Genomic DNA, 24,722 nt, shown 5'->3' on the forward strand with positions numbered 1-24,722 from the left:
GGCAATAATTCTGTAATTAAGAAGTTGCAGGTCTTGAATGTGTTATACTGCACATTCTCCTAGTATGACTAATGTATACAACAAGTTTCAATAACTCCTAAACTATGCAAAAGAGAATAAGGGTTCTTGAACACTGCACTTCTCATTTTCGAGATCTAAATACCTCTTATAGTTTTTGTGATATGCTAAGGACAAAATCATGACTGACGGACGGACGGACAAAACAGCGACTATATGCTCCCCATAAGCATGTGTGATATATAAACAATATATCGGACACTAAAGCTACCTCATGGCAGAACTCTTACTTGTTACCGTTATCCAATTGCGGCTCTTAATCAGTTATCACTAGTTTTCTACACAAACACCAATTATTTTGACAATGAAATAGTACACATTTTGCAATAGTGAGTTTCTTTGTCTCTTTGAAGTCATTACTTCACCCAAAACACTGAAATATATGTAAAAATATAACTATACTAAAAGGATAAAGAAACGCAGGGTGAACTTTAAACCAGAAATTAAGTATGATATCGGGCTTCATTTAAAACGAAATTTTGTATACTTACAGATAAATTAAAGCTTAAAAATTTCCAAAGTCTGTATTTTGCATCTGACAATTGGTTTAGAGGTACTAACGATTAAATTGAATGGACCCATAGGATTTTGAAATTGAACTGAGTCATCAATATCTTGTGTGTCCGCCGTTTGCTGTGGTCACGGCCCTTCTTCTTCTGGTCATAGAGTTCATGAGAGCGTTAATCCGTCTTATGGAGATGTTGTCCTACTCTTCAATCAGAGCTCTGGTCAACTGCTCTCGAGTAGCAGGGGGTGGCTGGCGCTTTCGAACCTGTCTATCCAACTGGTCCCAAAGATGCTCGATCGGGGACAAATCAGGGCTATATGGCGGCCAATCTAGTGGTTGAATGTTGTTGTTGGCCAGAAAGACTTGGCAAATCCTTGCTACGTGGGGCCTAGCATTATCCTGCTGGAGGTTTAGATTGTGCTACTGTAAGAAAGGGATAACATGGGGTCGGAGGATCTCATCTCTATACTTAGCTGCTGTTAAATTACCATCAATAACAACCAATTGTGATTTGAACCCGTGTGAGATTCCTCCCCACACCATTACTGAACTGCCCCCAAACATATCCCTCTCTACAACGCAAGCGTCCGTAAAACGTTCGCCACGGCGTCGGTAGACACGTTGACGGCCGTCAGATCGATAAAGACAGAATCGAGACTCTTCCGTGAAGAAAACTTGTCTTCACTGCCTCAGTGGAAACCGTCGTGGAGCATGTGCAGCGACCCAGGCCATACGACGCTGACGTCGAGCAGGGGTAAGGTGTGGACTTACGTAGGGGCGACGTGCTCTTACACCAAATTCTCGTAATCGATTCCTTACTGTTTTTGATTTTATAGGACACCCATGATTTCCACGAACATTAAGTGCACTCTCAACGGCAGTGAGGCGCCGATTACGCACATGAGAGACGACGATATAGCGATCCTGACGTAGTGACGTTACGCGCGGACGTCCTGACCTAGGTCGATCGGCCAATCGCCCAGTTTCCCGAAGACGTCTTACAAGACGTTCTATGGTGGAAACATTAAGACCAAAGTGCCTAGCAACCTGATTTTGCAGCTGTCCTTGCATCAGCATCTGAATGGCCTGACCCCTCTGAACTTCTGCGAGTCGTGCCATTCTTAAAACGAATCAAATTCTCAGTTGATTTTAGGGAAGCAGTTGGTCTGTATAAAGACTAACGAAGAGTGACTTGACCGACGCTACATGAGACCAGAACAACACGGTGCACGAGATTCTTGTTTTTTTCATTCCTCCATTTACCAGAGCTGCGCACTGTACCGTGACTAAATTTTCGATACATGACAAGGTGTAATATGACCTAATTACTCAATCCACAAAGTTTCACTTTATTTGGAGAACGTGTTTTCAAAATATCGGAATAAATATTACCCTGCGTTTCTTTATCCTTTCAGTATATGATATAACTAAAAATACAAGAATTTGTATCTAAAAATCCTGAAGCGCTTTCAATTGACAATATTGTAGGCGTCGGTAATTGCGGGTAATTGGATAGACATTTAATTACAGGTTTGCCCTTGTTAATGATGGCACATTATAATAGGAAGAAACATAATCAAGCGAAAGTTCTAACGATGTGACACCTTAGTTAAGCGGCATTGCCATATTTGTCTAAAATGGGGTTCCGCGAAAGAATAAAAAAAAAAAAAAAAAAAAACGTTAAGCAAATTAATTCTTTACTCGATGGACGCTATCTAACGATAGACAAGATCAATGTCTTATTGCGCGTGAATTTGTTCGCACCTTAACCTTACCTGTATGTAACCTTAACTTATCCTTAACATTTATAGATTCTTAGCGAAAAAAGTGGAAAATTTGTTATTGTGTTTCCAAAAAAAAATTATCTACAAATAATACGTTTGTTTTTCAGCAAACTGCTCTTTACTTCAACTTGCCCCATTCTGGCACAGTTTTGTTAAGAAATCATTGAAAATGACGTTTTAAATGATATAACATTATTAGTATTTTTGATAAATTCATGGGGTGACAATTTCAATTGCAATCTCTTCAGTTTATCAACCCAAAGTATACATAACAGCAGAATTGAATTACATATCGACCAACAGAACGGTCAAATATAACATCAAGTAAAACCAATTTAGGCAAATATGGCAGACATTTATCTCAAGAAATGGTATTGATGAGAAGTGTGATCATTGCAACGTTTGTTACTTAATAAGTCATTATGTATATAATTGAACCTCTCATTTTGTAGACAACACCATCAATTTCTTATTCACGACATCACCCAAAAGACACAAAGAAATGTTTCACCAATATCTATGACATTAAATACAGGGAACGTAGTCAGATCTAATGGAAAATTAACGCCACAAATGGCTCCCCAATTACTGCGAGAGTAACAAGACAAATGCTCACTTCACTAAAACATACTCTGTCCTTTTGGCCCATATTTTGAAATAACAAGATATTCTTCAAAAGGTCAAACCAATTTTTTACTAGTCATGTAAGCCGTGCACACATTATGTGGAACACCATTCAGTTTTACCTTTCAGTTTGATATTCCGCATCGACATTAAATGCTGCATGTAAGACATCAATACCATACGATGTAAACAAAAATACCATACCATGTAAACAACAATATCATACAATGTCAACAACATTATCATACAATGTAAACAACACTACTATACAATGTAAACAACAATATCATACCATGTAAACAACAATACTATACGATGTAAACAACAATATCACACAATGTAAACAACAATACTATACAATGTAAACAACAATACTATACAATGTAAACAACAATACTATACGATGTAAACAACAATAAAATACAATGTAAACAAACATATACAATGTAAACAACAATATTATACAATGTAAACTACAATAAAATACAATGTAAACAAACATATCATACGATGTAAACAACAATACTATACAATGCAAACAACAATACTGTACAATGTAAACAAACATATCATAGAATGTAAACAACAATACAATGTAAACAACAATACTATATAATGTAAACAAAAATAACATAGAATGTAAACAACAATACTACACAATGTAAACTACAATAAAATACAATGTAAACAACAATATCATACAATGTAAACAACAATATCATACAATGTAAACAAAAATACTATACGATGTAAACTACAATAAAATACAATGTAAACAACAATATCATACAAAGTACACAACAATACTATACGATGTAAACTACAATACTATACAATGTAAACAACAATAAAATACAATGTAAACAACAATATCACACAATGTAAACAACAATACTATACAATGTAAACAACAATACTATACAATGTAAACAATACTAAACAATGTAAACAACAATTGCATATAAAGTGTTTTCAAGTTGATGTATTGTTGATGTATTTGTTGTTTATTTAACAGATCTTGAAAAAGTCAGTCTGACGGCGACATCAAATCCGGTGACTATGTGAACATTCGACAGTATATTTCGCTTTATGATCACGGATGAAATTCGCTACCAGTCAGTCTTTCTTTTCAACCACGTTTTGTCTCTATAAAGCATCGGGTTATGATCAGAAGACGGTCTTTGTAAACCTAACTGTAACTTCTTAGATCAAGGGAAATATTGATGCTGATGTTGATCCATAAACTATACAACACCCTCACCAACACTACACCCACAAAAACAATCTTCAAGCTAAAAGGCGAGATAAGCATTATTTTAGATTAATTCCTCATCACACAAGTCGCAATATTTTGCTGTAAAATTCACAGAGTAATGCATGATTACAATGGACCTTAAGATCTTTATCAGATTTGTATCAAACAATCGTTCCATCAACAGTATCAATGACCACTTGTTTTGGTAGTGTTAAGTTGAGCACTGGGTTTTCTTGTGCCTTATTTGGTAGTGTTAAGATTTGTACTTGGTATTCCCAGGTCGTTTTGGGTAGTGTTAAGATTTGTACTTGGTATTCTAGGGTTGTTTTGGGTAGTGTTAAGATTTGTACTTGGTATTCTAGGGTCGTTTTGGTAGTGTTAAGATTTGTACTTGGTATTCCAGGGTTGTTTTGGTAGTGTTAAGATTTGTACTTGGTATTCCAGGATTGTTTTGGGTAGTGGTAAGATTTGTACTTGGTATTCCAGGGTTGTTTTGGTAGTGGTAAGATTTGTACTTGGTATTCCAGGGTTGTTTTGGGTAGTGTTAAGATTTGTACTTGGTATTCCAGGGTTGTTTTGGTAGTGTTAAGATTTGTACTTGGTATTCCAGGATTGTTTTATTCCAGGATTGTTTTGGGTAGTGGTAAGATTTGTACTTGGTATTCCAGGGTTGTTTTGGGTAGTGTTAAGATTTGTACTTGGTTTTGGGTAGTGTTAAGATTTGTACTTGGTATTCCAGGGTTGTTTTGGGTAGTGTTAAGATTTGTACTTGGTATTCTAGGGTCGTTTTGGGTAGTGTTAAGATTTGTACTTGGTATTCCCAGGTCGTTTTGGGTAGTGTTAAGATTTGTACTTGGTATTCCAGGGTTGTTTTGGGTAGTGTTAAGATTTGTACTTGGTATTCCTGGGTTGTTTTGGTAGTGTTAAGATTTGTACTTGGTATTCCAGGGTTGTTTTGGGTAGTGTTAAGATTTGTACTTGGTATTCCAGGGTTGTTTTGGGTAGTGTTAAGATTTGTACTTGGTATTCCCAGGTCGTTTTGGGTAGTGTTAAGATTTGTACTTGGTATTCCAGGGTTGTTTTGGTAGTGTTAAGATTTGTACTTGGTATTCCCAGGTCGTGTTGGGTAGTGTTAAGATTTGTACTTGGTATTCCAGGGTTGTTTTGGTAGTGGTAAGATTTGTACTTGGTATTCTAGGGTCGTTTTGGGTAGTGTTAAGATTTGTACTTGGTATTCTAGGGTCGTTTTGGTAGTGTTAAGATTTGTACTTGGTATTCCAGGGTCGTTTTGGTAGTTTTAAGATTTGCACTTGGTATTCCAGGGTCGTTTTGGGTAGTGTTAAGATTTGTACTTGGTATTCCAGGATTGTTTTGGTAGTGTTAAGATTTGTACTTGGTATTCCAGGGTTGTTTTGGGTAGTGTTAAGATTTGTACTTGGTATTCCAGGGTTGTTTTGGGTAGTGTTAAGATTTGTACTTGGTATTCCAGGGTTGTTTTGGGTAGTGTTAAGATTTGTACTTGGTATTCCAGGGTTGTTTTGGTAGTGTTAAGATTTGTACTTGGTATTCCAGGGTTGTTTTGGGTAGTGTTAAGATTTGTACTTGGTATTCCAGGGTTGTTTTGGGTAGTGTTAAGATTTGTACTTGGTATTCCAGGATTGTTTTGGTAGTGGTAAGATTTGTACTTGGTATTCCAGGGTTGTTTTGGGTAGTGTTAAGATTTGTACTTGGTATTCCAGGGTTGTTTTGGTAGTGTTAAGATTTGTACTTGGTATTCTAGGGTTGTTTTGGTAGTGGTAAGATTTGTACTTGGTATTCCCAGGTCGTTTTGGTAGTGTTAAGATTTGTACTTTGTATTACAGGGTTGTTTTGGTAGTGGTTAGATTTTTTAATGGTATTCCCAGGTTGTTTTGGGTAGTGTTAAGATTTGTACTTGGTATTCCAGGGTTGTTTTGGGTAGTGTTAAGATTTGTACTTGGTATTCCAGGATTGTTTTGGGTAGTGTTAAGATTTGTACTTGGTATTCCAGGGTTGTTTTGGGTAGTGTTAAGATTTGTACTTGGTATTCCAGGGTTGTTTTGGGTAGTGTTAAGATTTGTACTTGGTATTCCAGGGTTGTTTTGGTAGTGTTAAGATTTGTACTTGGTATTCCAGGGTTGTTTTGGTAGTGTTAAGATTTGTACTTGGTATTCCAGGGTCGTTTTGGTAGTGTTAAGATTTGTACTTGGTATTCCCAGGTCGTTTTGGTAGTGTTAAGATTTGTACTTGGTATTCCAGGGTTGTTTTGGGTAGTGTTAAGATTTGTACTTGGTATTCCAGGGTTGTTTTGGGTAGTGTTAAGATTTGTACTTGGTATTCCAGGGTTGTTTTGGTAGTGTTAAGATTTGTACTTGGTATTCCAGGGTTGTTTTGGTAGTGTTAAGATTTGCACTTGGTATTCCAGGGTTGTTTTGGTAGTGTTAAGATTTGTACTTGGTATTCCAGGGTTGTTTTGGGTAGGTAGTGTGGTAAGTTTTTTAAGATTTGTACAGGGTTGTTTTGGTATTTAAGATTTGTACTTGGTATTCTAGGGTTGTTTTGGTAGTGTTAAGATTTGTACTTGGTATTCCAGGATTGTTTTGGTAGTGTTAAGATTTGTACTTGGTATTCCAGGGTTGTTTTGGGTAGTGTTAAGATTTGTACTTGGTATTCTAGGGTTGTTTTGGTAGTGTTAAGATTTGTACTTGGTATTCCAGGATTGTTTTGGGTAGTGTTAAGATTTGTACTTGGTATTCCAGGGTTGTTTTGGGTAGTGTTAAGATTTGTACTTGGTATTCCAGGGTTGTTTTGGGTAGTGTTAAGATTTGTACTTGGTATTCCAGGATTGTTTTGGGTAGTGGTAAGATTTGTACTTGGTATTCCAGGGTTGTTTTGGTAGTGTTAAGATTTGTACTTGGTATTCCCAGGTCGTGTTGGGTAGTGTTAAGATTTGTACTTGGTATTCCAGGGTTGTTTTGGGTAGTGTTAAGATTTGTACTTGGTATTCCAGGGTTGTTTTGGGTAGTGTTAAGATTTGTACTTGGTATTCCAGGGTTGTTTTGGTAGTGTTAAGATTTGTACTTGGTATTTTGTTTTGGGTAGTGTTAAGATTTGTACTTGGTATTCCAGGATTGTTTTGGTAGTGTTAAGATTTGTACTTGGTATTCCAGGGTTGTTTTGGGTAGTGGTAAGTTTTGTACTTGGTATTCCAGGGTTGTTTTGGGTAGTGTTAAGATTTGTACTTGGTATTCCAGGATTGTTTTGGTAGTGTTAAGATTTGTACTTGGTATTCCAGGGTTGTTTTGGTAGTGTTAAGATTTGTACTTGGTATTCCAGGGTTGTTTTGGGTAGTGTTAAGATTTGTACTTGGTATTCCAGGGTTGTTTTGGGTAGTGTTAAGATTTGTACTTGGTATTCCAGGGTTGTTTTGGGTAGTGTTAAGATTTGTACTTGGTATTCTAGGGTCGTTTTGGGTAGTGTTAATATTTGTACTTGGTATTCTAGGGTCGTTTTGGTAGTGTTAAGATTTGTACTTGGTATTCCAGGGTTGTTTTGGGTAGTGTTAAGATTTGTACTTGGTATTCCAGGGTTGTTTTGGGTAGTGTTAAGATTTTTACTTGGTATTCCAGGGTTGTTTTGGGTAGTGTTAAGATTTGTACTTTGTATTCCAGGGTTGTTTTGGGTAGTGTTAAGATTTGTACTTGGTATTCCAGGGTTGTTTTGGGTAGTGTTAAGATTTGTACTTGGTATTCCAGGGTTGTTTTGGGTAGTGTTAAGATTTGTACTTGGTATTCCAGGGTTGTTTTGGGTAGTGTTAAGATTTGTACTTGGTATTCCAGGGTTGTTTTGGTAGTGTTAAGATTTGTACTTGGTATTCCAGGGTTGTTTTGGGTAGTGTTAAGATTTTTTATTTGTATTCCAGGGTTGTTTTGGGTAGTGTTAAGATTTGTACTTGGTATTTTGTTTTGGTAGTGTTAAGGTACTTGGTATTCCAGGGTTTTGGTAGTGTTAAGATTTGTACTTGGTATTCCAGGGTTGTTTTGGGTAGTGTTAAGATTTAAGATTTGTACTTGGTATTCCAGGGTTGTTTTTTGTTAAGATTTGTAGTATTTAGGGTTGTTTTGGGTAGTGTTAAGATTTGTACTTGGTATTCCAGGGTTGTTTTGGGTAGTGTTAAGATTTGTACTTGGTATTCCAGGGTTGTTTTGGGTAGTGTTAAGATTTGTACTTGGTATTCCAGGGTCGTTTTGGTAGTGTTAAGATTTGCACTTGGTATTCCAGGGTTGTTTTGGTAGTGGTAAGATTTGTACTTGGTATTCCCAGGTCGTTTTGGGTAGTGTTAAGATTTGTACTTGGTATTCCAGGGTTGTTTTGGGTAGTGTTAAGATTTGTACTTGGTATGGGTAGTGTTAAGATTTGTACTTGGTATTCCAGGGTTGTTTTGGGTAGTGTTAAGATTTGCACTTGGTTTTCCTGGGTTTTTTTGGTAGTGTTAAGATTTGTACTTGGTATTCCAGGGTCGTTTTGGTAGTGTTAAGATTTGTACTTGGTATTCCAGGGTTGTTTTGGGTAGTGTTAAGATTTGTACTTGGTATTCCAGGACTGTTTTGGTAGTGTTAAGATTTGTACTTGGTATTCCAGGGTTGTTTTGGGTAGTGTTAAGATTTGTACTTGGTATTCCAGGGTTGTTTTGGGTAGTGTTAAGATTTGTACTTGGTATTCTAGGGTTGTTTTGGGTAGTGTTAAGATTTGTACTTGGTATTCCAGGGTCGTTTTGGGTAGTGTTAAGATTTGTACTTGGTATTCCAGGGTTGTTTTGGGTAGTGTTAAGATTTGTACTTGGTATTCCAGGGTTGTTTTGGGTAGTGTTAAGATTTGTACTTGGTATTCCAGGGTTGTTTTGGTAGTGTTAAGATTTGTACTTGGTATTCCAGGGTTGTTTTGGGTAGTGTTAAGATTTGTACTTGGTATTCCAGGGTTGTTTTGGTAGTGTTAAGATTTGTACTTGGTATTCCAGGGTTGTTTTGGGTAGTGTTAAGATTTGTACTTGGTATTCCAGGGTTGTTTTGGTAGTGTTAAGTTTTGTACTTGGTATTCTAGGGTGGTTTTGGTAGTGTTAAGATTTGTACTTGGTATTCCAGGGTTGTTTTGGGTAGTGTTAAGATTTGTACTTGGTATTCCAGGTTGTTTTGGGTAGTGTTAAGATTTGTACTTGGTATTCTAGGGTTGTTTTGGTAGTGTTAAGATTTGTACTTGGTATTCTAGGGTCGTTTTGGTAGTGTTAAGATTTGTACTTGGTATTCCCAGGTCGTTTTGGGTAGTGTTAAGATTTGTACTTGGTATTCCAGGGTTGTTTTGGTAGTGGTAAGATTTGTACTTGGTATTCCCAGGTCGTTTTGGGTAGTGTTAAGATTTGTACTTGGTATTCCAGGGTTGTTTTGGGTAGTGTTAAGATTTGTACTTGGTATTCCAGGGTTGTTTTGGGTAGTGTTAAGATTTGTACTTGGTATTCCAGGACTGTTTTGGTAGTGTTAAGATTTGTACTTGGTATTCCAGGGTTGTTTTGGGTAGTGTTAAGATTTGTACTTGGTATTCCAGGGTTGTTTTGGGTAGTGTTAAGATTTGTACTTGGTATTCCAGGGTTGTTTTGGTAGTGTTAAGATTTTCGTACTTGGTATTCTAGGGTTGTTTTGGGTAGTGTTAAGATTTGTACTTGGTAGGGTTGTTTTGGTAGTGTTAAGATTTGTACTTGGTATTCTAGGGTTGTTTTGGTAGGTGTTTTGTTTTGGTAGTGTTAAGATTTGTACTTGGTATTCCAGGGTTGTTTTGGGTAGTGTTAAGATTTGTACTTGGTATTCCAGGATTGTTTTGGTAGTGTTAAGATTTGTACTTGGTATTCCAGGATTGTTTTGGGTAGTGGTAAGATTTGTACTTGGTATTCCAGGGTTGTTTTGGGTAGTGTTAAGATTTGTACTTGGTATTCCCAGGTCGTTTTGGGTAGTGTTAAGATTTGTACTTGGTATTCCAGGGTTGTTTTGGTAGTGGTAAGATTTGTACTTGGTATTCCAGGGTTGTTTTGGGTAGTGTTAAGATTTGTACTTGGTATTCCAGGGTCGTTTTGGGTAGTGTTAAGATTTGTACTTGGTATTCTAGGGTCGGTTTGGTAGTGTTAAGATTTGTACTTGGTATTCCAGGGTTGTTTTGGGTAGTGTTAAGATTTGTACTTGGTATTCCAGGGTTGTTTTGGTAGTGTTAAGATTTGTACTTGGTATTCCAGGGTTGTTTTGGGTAGTGTTAAGATTTGTACTTGGTATTAGTGTTAAGATTTGTACTTGGTATTAGGGTCGTTTTGGTAGTGTTAAGATTTGTACTTGGTATTCCAGGGTTGTTTTGGGTAGTGTTAAGATTTGTACTTGGTATTCCAGGGTTGTTTTGGGTAGTGTTAAGATTTGTACTTGGTATTCCAGGATTGTTTTGGTAGTGTTAAGATTTGTACTTGGTATTCCAGGGTTGTTTTGGTAGTGGTAAGATTTGTACTTGGTATTCCAGGGTTGTTTTGGGTAGTGTTAAGATTTGTACTTGGTATTCCAGGATTGTTTTGGGTAGTGTTAAGATTTGTACTTGGTATTCCAGGATTGTTTTGGTAGTGTTAAGATTTGTACAGGGTTGTTTTTGGTATTCTTGGTATTCCAGGGTTGTTTTGGGTAGTGTTAAGATTTGTACTTGGTATTCCCAGGTCGTTTTGGGTAGTGGTAATATTTGTAATTGGTATTCCAGGGTTGTTTTGGGTAGTGTTAAGATTTGTACTTGGTATTGTAGTGTATTAATTCCAGGGTTGTTTTGGTAGTGTTAAGATTTGTACTTGGTATTCTAGGGTTGTTTTGGGTAGTGTTAAGATTTGTACTTGGTATTCCAGGGTTGTTTTGGGTAGTGTTAAGATTTGTACTTGGTATTCCAGGGTTGTTTTGGTAGTGGGCAGATTCGTACTTGGTATTCTAGGGTTGTTTTGGGTAGTGTTAAGATTTGTACTTGGTATTCTAGGGTCGTTTTGGTAGTGTTAAGATTTGTACTTGGTATTCCAGGATTGTTTTGGTAGTGTTAAGATTTGTACTTGGTATTCCCAGGTCGTTTTGGGTAGTGGTAAGATTTGTACTTGGTATTCCAGGGTTGTTTTGGGTAGTGTTAAGATTTAAGATTTGTACTTGGTATTCCAGGGTTGTTTTGGGTAGTGTTAAGATTTGTACTTGGTATTCCAGGGTTGTTTTGGTAGTGTTAAGATTTGTACTTGGTATTCTAGGGTCGTTTTGGTAGTGTTAAGATTTGTACTTGGTATTCCAGGGTTGTTTTGGGTAGTGTTAAGATTTGCACTTGGTATTCCAGGGTTGTTTTGGTAGTGGTAAGATTTGTACTTGGTATTCCCAGGTCGTTTTGGGTAGTGTTAAGATTTGTACTTGGTATTCCAGGGTCGTTTTGGTAGTGGTAAGATTTGTACTTGGTATTCCAGGGTTGTTTTGGTAGTGGTAAGATTTGTACTTGGTATTCTAGGGTCGTTTTGGTAGTGTTAAGATTTGTACTTGGTATTCCAGGGTTGTTTTGGGTAGTGTTAAGATTTGTACTTGGTATTCTAGGGTTGTTTTGGTAGTGGTAAGATTTGTACTTGGTATTCTAGGGTTGTTTTGGTAGTGTTAAGATTTGTACTTGGTAGGGTTGTTTTGGGTAGTGTTAAGATTTGTACTTGGTATTCTAGGGTCGTTTTGGTAGTGTTAAGATTTGTACTTGGTATTCTAGGGTCGTTTTGGTAGTGTTAAGATTTGTACTTGGTATTCTAGGGTTGTTTTGGTAGTGTTAAGATTTGTACTTGGTATTCTAGGGTTGTTTTGGGTAGTGTTAAGATTTGTACTTGGTATTCTAGGGTCGTTTTGGTAGTGTTAAGATTTGTACTTGGTATTCTAGGGTCGTTTTGGGTAGTGTTAAGATTTGTACTTGGTATTCTAGGGTCGTTTTGGTAGTGTTAAGATTTGTACTTGGTATTCCAGGGTTGTTTTGGGTAGTGTTAAGATTTGTACTTGGTATTCTAGGGTTGTTTTGGTAGTGTTAAGATTTGTACTTGGTATTCTAGGGTCGTTTTGGGTAGTGTTAAGATTTGTACTTGGTATTCCAGGGTCGTTTTGGGTAGTGTTAAGATTTGTACCTGGTATTCTAGGGTTGTTTTGGTAGTGTTAAGATTTGTACTTGGAATTCCAGGGTTGTTTTGGGTAGTGTAAAGATTTGTACTTGGTATTCCAGGGTCGTTTTGGGTAGTGTTAAGATTTGTACTTGGTATTTCCAGGTCGTTTTTGGTAGTGTTAAGATTTGTACCTGGTATTCTAGGGTTGTTTTGGTAGTGTTAAGATTTGTACTTGGTATTCCAGGGTTGTTTTGGGTAGTGTTAAGTTTTGTACTTGGTATTCCCAGGTCGTTTTGGGTAGTGTTAAGATTTGGTCTTGGCAGATATATTAATCATAATATTGATGAAACAACAAGAAACTTATTGACAAAGTCCATGGTACATATCCTTCTGAATTGCAAATCAAGGACAAGACAGACTCTTCTACATCAGCTATCTACTTCGATCCTTTTTTCACCGTACAGCATTTTTTAACAAGCTGGGTGATTAGCATCGTGATTTCCCTACTGTAAATTTTCTATTTCTGGAGTACAACCTTCTTGCATCCTCATGCTATGGTGTTTGACATGTAGCAGTTGATTTGATATTCAATTGTTTGATCACAATACCTTAATTATCTTCGGCGACTGACAAAGTCACCACAATTCGAGAGGTGCAAGTTGATGAAAATAACGAGGAAGTCTTATGGTCGTCATACCAATCTGAATATATTGTTTCTTTATGCGAAGCTGGACGTATATGATACTCGTTGGTTAGCCTGTTGGTTCCGTTGTTGTATGTTTACATTGTTCTTATTTGGGAACGTGACATTACTTACTTACTTGTGCGTCGTCGATGAAGCAGAAGACGCTTACTCTCCTGGAATTCATGACTTATTCTCCTTGTTCATTTTCTCTCCGTGTAAGTCTTATGATCATAACTTTCCCCTCGGTCCATTGAATTTGAATTTGGACTGTGATTCTTTTGAAATATAAGTAATTTCTTTCTTGTTTTTCTGTGATGTGTGGTAGTGTACGCAGTGGAGAAATCAAACGTTTTAAGAGATTAATCAAAAGATATTTCACATCGAAGTGTGATTCAAGTTTTGGTATGTTTCACTGAAATAGCTATTTTTTCCAAGGCCTAGAATTACGTTATCGAGTCAAAGAAACCGATGCAAACGGTAAAATAGGTCAGGTTTAATGCATTAGAAATCTGTGATTTATGGTGATAATTCATACAAAGTGTTGGCCTTCATCGACATCGTCAAAAATATAGTTCACAAGCAAATAATCTAGAAATCGTACACTAAAGTGTATAAAAATGTCCATCCTCGATACTTCAGGGGTTACGATCACTTTCACTCTCTGTACTCCTGGAACCACCCTCGATACATCAGGGGTTACAATCACTTTCGCTCTCTGTACTCCTGGAACCATCCTCGATACAACAGGGGTTACAATCACTTTCGCTCTCTGTACTCCTGGAACCATCCCCGATACTACTGGGGTTACAATCACTTTCGCTCTCTGTACCCCTGGAACCATCCTCGATACTTCAGGGGTTACAATCATTTTCATTCTCTGCACTCCTGGAACCATCTTCGATACTCAAGGGGTTACAATCACTTTCGATCTCTGTACCCATGGAACCATCCTCGATACTACAGTGGTTACAATCACTTTCGCTCTCTGTACCCCTTTAGCCATCCTCGATATTCCAGGGGTTACAATCACTTTCGCTCTCTGTACCCATGGAACCATCCTCGATACTACAGGGGTTACACTCACTTTCGCTCTCTGCACCCCTGGAACCATCCTCGATACTCCAGGGGTTACAATCACTTTCGCTCTCTGCACCCCTGGAACCATCCTCGATATTCCAGGGGTTACAATCATTTTCATTCTCTGCACTCCTGGAACCATCCTCGATACTCAAGGGGTTACAATCACTTTCGATCTCTGTACCCATGGAACCATCCTCGATACTACAGTGGTTACAATCACTTTCGCTCTCTGTACCCCTTTAGCCATCCTCGATATTCCAGGGGTTACAATCACTTGCGCTCTCTGTACCCATGGAACCATCCTCGATACTACAGGGGTTACACTCACTTTCGCTCTCTGCACCCCTGGAACCATCCTCGATACTTCAGGGGTTACAATCACTTTCACTCTCTGTACTCCTGGAACCACCCTCGATACATCAGGGGTTACAATCACTTTCGCTCTCTGTACTCCTGGAACCATCCTCGATACAACAGGGGTTACAATCACTTTCGCTCTCTGTACTCCTGGAACCATCCCCGATACTACTGGGGTTACAATCACTTTCGCTCTCTGTACCCCTGGAACCATCCTCGATACTTCAGGGGTTACAATCATTTTCATTCTCTGCACTCCTGGAACCATCCTCGATACTCAAGGGGTTACAATCACTTTCGATCTCTGTACCCATGGAACCATCCTCGATACTACAGTGGTTACAATCACTTTCGCTCTCTGTACCCCTTTAGCCATCCTCGATATTCCAGGGGTTACAATCACTTTCGCTCTCTGTACCCATGGAACCATCCTCGATACTACAGGGGTTACACTCACTTTCGATCTCTGCACCCCTGGAACCATCCTCGATACTCCAGGGGTTACAATCACTTTCGCTCTCTGCACCCCTGGAACCATCCTCGATATTCCAGGGGTTACAATCACTTTCGCTCTCTGTACCCATGGAACCATCCTCGATACTAAAGGGGTTACAATCACTTTCGCTCTCTGTACCCATGGAACCATCCTCGATACTACAGTGGTTACAATCACTTTCGCTGTCTGTACCCCTAGAACCATCCTCGATGGAGTATCGAGGATGGTTCCAGAGATACAGGGAGTGAAAGTGATGGAATCTTGTGGAGTATCGAGGATTCAAAAAGTCAGAAGTCAGAAAGTTGCTACGATGATATTTTGTATGCCATACCTCCGGTCAAATATGACGTCACACACCAATATCTATCAATCTGATTGTTCGTATGATTAAAGTTTGGTTTGTCTTTATTTTTGTATCCATTCATAGGAGGGAATAAAGAGAAAATCTGTTTTCACTATTGTACAATTTGGAACACCTTTTCTCTAATGTCTACACTTTGGGTGATCGAGGGGTGCAGTGGTAACGTACTCGCCTGTCACTTATCGGTCCGGGGCTCGATTCTCGGAACGGACGTGAAAAGGTAAGGGGTCACCTGTCACAGTAGGACCCTTCGCGCGCTTACATACGGATTACTAAGAGTGATTAGTATAAGTTGAAATAACTATATATAGATGTCTACAATTTAAGTAATATCATCATTGGAATTTAGTTATGGATATGGAGTTAAGAAATACAAAAGTAACAACTGTGAAATCAGTCTGTTATCATGGTAGGATTAAAATTAGTTTTGATATGAAAAATCGAGGAAAAACCGACAACTGGGATTGCAATACAAAATAAGAATTCCCGAGAATTGTGACTGGAAGGTCAACAGATTTAAAGAGCATGTGTACTCTCCTGCTCTAATAAAATGTCAGATTCGATGAAACTGGACCAAGTAATTAATGAGTATATGAATATTTCATGAAAATATTTTTGAAGATCAAATAGAGTTATGAATCTGAAGCAATTAAGCTGACAAAATCCATAATTCCAATGGTATTTGTTTCTGATAACTCAATTCTACGTGTGTTTACAATAACAGAGGCTTTAATTTGTTAACCTTTATTCTGGACTTTCATCCTGTATCCAGTTAGGAGGCTGTCTAATGAAGTCTTACGTACTTCTGCACAGGAGACGATTTGCTACCTATAGTAACATTTACCTTGAACATTGTCCTTCAAATCTAGATTATTTTCTATAACCTCAGATAATATATAAATTCCGATTTAGATCGGCCAAACTATTATTATAGAAAACATCCTTTTAATTTAGATATATTCAACTATATAATTGTTAATGATTTGAAATGAAATAAACTATTTGGAAACAGAAATCGACTGACGACACACACAAACCCAAACCCTTACACACACACACACACACACACGCACGCACACGCGCACGCGCACGCGCACACGCACACGCACACACACACACACACACACACACAAATAGTATCCATTACACAAGTATGATCTCTTACTGGAGAAGCGAAGTTTGTATTCATTGTGGTTTTTTTAAGATAACCTGTATTACAGTGAAAGAAGACGCTTTCAGTGTGCGTTTGCATTTTCCATGAATTATGTATAATCGTTACAAAAGCTCATCCTGGATTTAATTATCTGATAGTAGCTGATCACGTGTAATTAAATGAAATATGAAAAAGTTCATTTTAACATTTTACTACGATTCAATAATAATTTTTAAAAAAGGTTAATAGAAAAAGAAAAGGTAATACATACATCTACTGTTCTTTTCACTCGCATATTAAAAACTAACCTTTCTAGTCCTTGTGTATTACTTTCTTTTTACAATATGTAGTCTTTGATCAAGCGAAGACCGGAAATATAGCGTAAAATCCAATTTGCATATTCAAATAACCCATTTAAATATGTTGTACAGTATGGACATAGTGACGTTTTAAATGTCTCCTTTTGAGACAGTCTCTCGCCCACCGTCTCCCTTAAGTATTTTTCTCATATTGGTCTCATGAAATCGTCTATGTGGGTGTAGCATACACGGTGCTGATTCACTTAAAATTCAATGCAACCTATGAAAGCAACCTATCGAAAGGGATTCACATCTAAAATAACCAGCTACGAAGCAGTATTTTCGTAAAAAATTAAAAGGAAAAATAAAGCTGAAATATGGGGAGATTTGAAGCTAGTGGGTTCTGGTGTAGTGAATCTGTTTTACATACGTTCAATATACGTTACCTTTCTCATGATACACAATGATATCATCTAAACATAGTTAAAAACAATTAGTTGAAGGAGTGTGGAAACCGAATATAATTGGCACAATTTACAAAATGTAATACCCGACGTAACTTTGCTGTCTTATTCCGTTAGTATTCTTAAAGCGGCGTATTTTGAAATGAATGGTTTGAAACACCGTGTTTAAGATTTTTTCCTGTTGTGTATATAGAATACAAAAGCAGGATTTCGACACGTCTTCAAAACGAAGCCAAGTGTGATTTTCCTGACAAGCCTGGGTTGTCACATGAACAAAGCTCCCAAAGGTAGTGTTCTATTTGTCCCCTATATTCCTAATCGTCGTTAAAAAGGCGAACGTGTTAAGTCCGTTACGATCTGCTGAATTTCGATACACTCTTGAGGATTTTGTGTAGTTAGTAAAGCTTTTTTTTAGACTGTGGTATTTATCAATTTATTTCCGTTCTTTTCTGTGCCTGATGTTAATCTATATGCGTGGTTCCAACAGGCGTTTTTAATCCGTTTATTGAATTTTTAATTAGTGGTATGATCTAAGGACAGTAAGTATGGGTGTCATTCGCATTAGTTTATGAAGACAGATCTAATATAACTTGGAAACATTGATGACGTCACGACAGTATGTGTTCCCCTAATATAGAGAACATTCTGTTTTTGTATTTAGGTACATCGTTAAAAACCCGAATATTTCGATAATACCAAACCCTGTAACCTATGCCCCCACCCCACCACCCACACCCACACCCACACCCACGCACACGCACACCAACATAAACACCAACACCCACGCACACACACATGCACACGCACACGCACACCCCCCCCCCCCCCCCCCCACACACACACTTACACACACACACCAACATCCACACACCCACACTCAAACACCCTCACTCCCCCCCCCCCCCCCCCCCCTGACTTTTTATGTTGATACCTTTGAAGGGACTCATTAAAGTTAAGCCAAAAATCGGCTGATTACCATCCCTTATCAAATGTTAGATTTTATGGCAAGAATGCACCGGAAGTGAACTCATATACAATTGTGACTGTCAGTAACTCGTGGTGTAGGAGTGCCTGGGCAAACCCTTACGTTGATGAAGGTCAAAGGTCACAATGTAAGTGAAAGTGACCTGCATTTGATACAAGACACGATGCGTCTACCCAAGTTGGGCCCCTTTCCAATGCATAAAGTTCCAGTGACAAGTAATGTAAGACACAGAGCCTGGATAAGATAACGGATGGACTGACGGACAGTTGAACGAACGAATGGAACTGTAATTGTCCGGTTGCCGGTACAGGGTATTATACCCTATCATTCAAGTATCATCAAAAGTGCCAAAACCACTCGCACATACACTAATTTAAATTGTAACCAAATACGTATTAACATACTGTGTCATATCAATATATAACCATATCAGCAGTGTAACAAAATGAGCTCTATTACACAGGGACACTTGCGAATAACAACCTATGCAGTTCTCGTAGTTCTACAGGAGTGACGTTTTCGGTAATTTCATGGAATTCCTTTGTTTCAACTTGGTATTAAATCCTACGTACAGGTACATCCATGTCTGTGTATGTCCTGTATTGCTATCTAACTTAAGTCCAGTATTTTATCAACAGGTCCCTGTGCGATAGAGAGCACCTGCTGCTTCGTATCAAGTGACATCTGCCATTAATTTTGCGTTAAGGAGGTATAAAATGTCAGTTCTGTTTAGTTTTGTTTCTTATCCCTGATCAGTTATACTTGCGTTGATCTGAACCTAACTCGAGGTGGAGAACGTGACTTGCTGTACTGTATTGTTTTTAAGGTTATTTCTCGACGGGTTGAACCATGAATTAAGAGCTATATGAAACAAAGAGACTAACGAGCGTTAGTATTTGTTTAGGTTAAGTAAATGTGCATGAACAGTCGCACTTATTTGAAACACACTGGATGAATGTGTGTATAGTTGTTACACGTGATCGTGTAATTCTGACTCTAACGTCACAAGGCCTTCTACAGTACTCATACAATCAGTTGCCGTGTGAGTTTTATTTTTTTAAAAAAGCCACACAGAAGGCAGGCTGTAAAAAACATGAATTCGGAACGAGACTGAGTTTTTACTATTTTGAAAACAGGAAAAACTAAAGATTGATTTGAAAACGAAGATTGTAGTCAATTTTTTTCATGTAGATTGATTTTTGTATTACTGTGAACATCAGTCAATGTAAATCTCCAACTTTTCAATATCCCAACATTTTAAAGATGCCGGAGCGTAAAATCTGGAGGTTATATTGTACATTTGGTCAAGCTACATGTATGTACCAGATCTGGTTCAAGTTTCACTATAAGTTTTCTAAATAACAGATCTAAACACAAATGTTGCCGACCGCGAATTCGCCCATGCCAGAGGTAGTACCACCATAATGTTGTTTTCGCGACTTTTCGTCGCAGGAAAGAAAAAAAAAAAAAAAACCCAAACAAACAAGATACACAAGAAGAAACAGTAATCGATCGTCAGTAGATCATTTGTGACATGTGTTCTTCATTCTCGTATAAAAATGCCAAATAAGCGTGTCTATCTGGTTATAATGTCCATATGGTACATGTGCCAGGGAACAGAACTCACCATATATTAAAAAATCACTTTTTTAATTAAGTGTCTACATACAAAACGTTACTCTCCATGGAGTGAAAACAACTACAGGACGATATTGATCTCCTTTATTTTCTCAATTAACCTCGTTCACCGCGTATCAATTTACGGAATGCAAAGGAAAGTATAATGTATATTTTGTCCATACCTATCAAGTATTGGTCCATTTCAATTAAAAGCTTGTGCACATTGGTGGAACGATTGATGAGAAGACTGGCATTAGGTCACGTTAGGCCGACTGCGTTCGTCAGTCATTGACGGACAGCGCTCATAAATCATAGAGGAATCCGAAAAGTTTGATATATATTAAAAAAAAAAACTATTTATATACATAACCTTAGGTTATTTAATGGTATAAACCTCATCAATATCCCTTTCGTACATAAACGACAACCTTCAAGCACATAAACGACAACCCTTAGCACATAAACGACAACCTTTAAGCACATAAACGACAACCCTTAACACATAAACGACAACCCTTAACACATAAACGACAACCCTTTAGCACATAAACGACAACCCTTAGCACATAAACGACAACCCTTAACACATAAACGACAACCCTTAACAAACGACAACCCTAAGCACATAAACGACAACCCTTAATATATAAACGACAACCCTTAACACATAAACGACAACCCTTTAGCACATAAAGGACAACCCTTAACATATAAACGACAACCCTTAACACATAAACGACAACCCTTTAGCACATAAACGACAACCCTTAGCACATATAAACGACAACCCTTAGCACATAAACGACAACCCTTAACATATAAACGACAGTCCTTAACACATAAACGACAACCCTTAGCACATAAACGACAACCCTTAACATATAAACGACAACCCTTAACACATAAACGACAACCCTTTAGCACATAAACGACAACCCTTAGCACATAAACGACAGCCCTTAACACATAAACGACAACCCTTAACAAATAAACGACAACCCTTAGCACATAAACGACAACCCTTCAGCACATAAACGACAATCTTTAAGCACATAAACGACAACCCTTAGCACATAAACGACAACCCTTAACACATAAACGACAACCCTTTAGCACATAAACGACAACCCTTAGCACATAAACGACAACCCTTAACACATAAACGACAACCCTTAACAAACGACAACCCTAAGCACATAAACGACAACCCTTAATATATAAACGACAACCCTTAGCACATAAACGACAACCCTTTAGCACATAAAGGACAACCCTTAACATATAAACGACAACCCTTAACACATAAACGACAACCCTTTAGCACATAAACGACAACCCTTAGCACATATAAACGACAACTCTTAGCACATAAACGACAACCCTTAACATATAAACGACAGTCCTTAACACATAAACGACAACCCTTAGCACATAAACGACAACCCTTAACATATAAACGACAACCCTTAACACATAAACGACAACCCTTTAGCACATAAACGACAACCCTTAGCACATAAACGACAGCCCTTAACACATAAACGACAACCCTTAACAAATAAACGACAACCCTTAGCACATAAACGACAACCCTTCAGCACATAAACGACAATCTTTAAGCACATAAACGACAACCCTTAGCACATAAACGACAACCCTTAACACATAAACGACAACCCTTTAGCACATAAACGACAACCCTTAGCACATAAACGACAACCCTTAACACATAAACGACAACCCTTAACAAACGACAACCCTAAGCACATAAACGACAACCCTTAATATATAAACGACAACCCTTAGCACATAAACGACAACCCTTTAGCACATAAAGGACAACCCTTAACATATAAACGACAACCCTTAACACATAAACGACAACCCTTTAGCACATAAACGACAACCCTTAGCACATATAAACGACAACCCTTAGCACATAAACGACAACCCTTAACATATAAACGACAGTCCTTAACACATAAACGACAACCCTTAGCACATAAACGACAACCCTTAACATATAAACGACAACCCTTAACACATAAACGACAACCCTTTAGCACATAAACGACAACCCTTAGCACATAAACGACAGCCCTTAACACATAAACGACAACCCTTAACAAATAAACGACAACCCTTAGCACATAAACGACAACCCTTCAGCACATAAACGACAATCTTTAAGCACATAAACGACAACCCTTAGCACATAAACGACAACCCTTAACACATAAACGACAACCCTTTAGCACATAAACGACAACCCTTAGCACATAAACGACAACCCTTAACAAACGACAACCCTAAGCACATAAACGACAACCCTTAATATATAAACGACAACCCTTAGCACATAAACGACAACCCTTTAGCACATAAAGGACAACCCTTAACATATAAACGACAACCCTTAACACATAAACGACAACCCTTTAGCACAAAAACGACAACCCTTAGCACATATAAACGACAACCCTTAGCACATAAACGACAACCCTTAACATATAAACGACAGTCCTTAACACATAAACGACAACCCTTAGCACATAAACGACAACCCTTAACATATAAACGACAACCCTTAACACATAAACGACAACCCTTTAGCACATAAACGACAACCCTTAGCACATAAACGACAGCCCTTAACACATAAACGACAACCCTTAACAAATAAACGACAACCCTTAGCACATAAACGACAACCCTTCAGCACATAAACGACAATCTTTAAGCACATAAACGACAACCCTTAGCACATAAACGACAACCCTTAACACATAAACGACAACCCTTTAGCACATAAACGACAACCCTTAGCACATAAACGACAACCCTTAACATATAAACGACAGTCCTTAACACATAAACGACAACCCTTAATATATAAACGACAACCCTTAGCACATAAACGACAACCCTTTAGCACATAAAAGACAACCCTTAACATATAAACGACAACCCTTAACACATAAACGACAACCCTTTAGCACAAAAACGACAACCCTTAGCACATATAAACGACAACCCTTAGCACATAAACGACAACCCTTAACATATAAACGACAGTCCTTAACACATAAACGACAACCCTTAGCACATAAACGACAACCCTTAACATATAAACGACAACCCTTAACACATAAACGACAACCCTTTAGCACATAAACGACAACCCTTAGCACATAAACGACAGCCCTTAACACATAAACGACAACCCTTAACAAATAAACGACAACCCTTAGCACATAAACGACAACCCTTCAGCACATAAACGACAATCTTTAAGCACATAAACGACAACCCTTAGCACATAAACGACAACCCTTAGCACATAAACGACAGCCCTTAGCACATAAACGACAACCCTATGCACATAAACGACAACCCTTAGCACATAAACGACAACCCTTCAGCACATAAACGACAAGCCTTTAGCACATAAACGACAATCCTTAGCACATAAACGACAACCATTTAGCAAATAACAACTCAAATGCTACATCTGCCAACTAGCGTGCAGCATACGATAGAAACGCAACTATTGGGGTGGCCGTGGTGAATGGAAATCTCAAATAAGCAACTACAGCTTTAAAGACCTGGAAACCTCTAACCTTTTGTCAACAGTGTCCACAACATACCCACCCTTGCTGCTATCGCTCTTCTAGCGGCCATGCCACTCCCAGCATCTATCGTTTATATCAAATTAAGCAGCGGCAGTGGCGCCAACTGCACGTAAAGAATGCTATCCCAAATTGGATTCCCCTCCAACCAAACGAAGTCTCCCGATAATAGTTTCTCTGGCCCTTGTTTAACTTTTTGTTTTTATAAATGAGTTTGCACGCGTTTTTCGATCTGAAAATCGGACGAAAAATAAAAAGCTCCGATAAAAGCAAAATACCTGATAATCCCACGTACCATAGAAACATAGGACAAGCGATGTTATCGCCCTTGCTGATGAGCACCTCATTGCCGTTTCTATATTGATCGGTTTTACTTTTCCGTATATATAGTAAAATATGATTTTGTTGGCTTTTAACATCGATTCCACGTAATGCATTTACTTCGTCATATCTCAAAAGTCCTGTAAAACTGAACAATATCATACATACATCTCTTACAACAAGTAAATCATTAGAATCTTTGAACACACAGATTAGCTAGCATTTCCACTCTCACTGGGTCTTTTTTGCACGCTTTTGGCGATTCTTCGGGCGGAGTTCTTCAACATTGACACAAACGCGTTTTCAGTTGAATCTTTACAATTATTTAGTTCATAAACCCAACAAATGCTGTAAATGGCGGAATTTATGGATTAACTGGAAAAGTTATTGTCCAGTAGATGAGTAATGTACAAGGTCACATGGACCGGCTGTGCTGGTAAAGCTTTAAACCCCTGACCTTTAATAAATGATTCCCATCTCTTGAAACTGTTGAAATACGATTTAGAAGTATTGCCACTCCTTGATTTTAGCATGAAACGTGCCATCTTCCCGGCTAAACTGCTAAAGCACTGCCCGTGGGTATTCCTCTTCCGACCACTGCCAATGTCACCGTGTTATGGAAACACTGAAACAGCACTTCTTCGCGTACACAACGATATTGTTTCAGCCTTAGACAACAAGTGCAGGGCAGTGCTTGTCATCCTGGACCTATCCGCGGCATTTACGTCATTGATCATGGTAAACTTTTTAAACGTCTGGATTACTCTTATGAAGTCACTGGGGACGCTTTACGCTGGATCCAGTCCTATCCGAGTGACAGACGACAGTGTGTGGCCAT

The 24,722-nt window shown here is 38.1% G+C and overlaps 1 pseudogene; it reads right to left on the bottom strand.

Moving 5' to 3' along the window:
• LOC132556087 (uncharacterized) overlaps window positions 1-24,429 on the bottom strand; it is a 42,875-nt pseudogene extending 18,446 nt beyond the window's left edge.
• Window positions 24,430-24,722: the final 293 nt, after the last annotated feature.

This window comes from Ylistrum balloti, unplaced genomic scaffold (assembly GCF_031769215.1).
Source record: "Ylistrum balloti isolate Yb309-2 unplaced genomic scaffold, AGI_CSIRO_Ybal_v1 Utg370544, whole genome shotgun sequence".
NCBI lineage: Eukaryota > Metazoa > Mollusca > Bivalvia > Pectinida > Pectinidae > Ylistrum > Ylistrum balloti.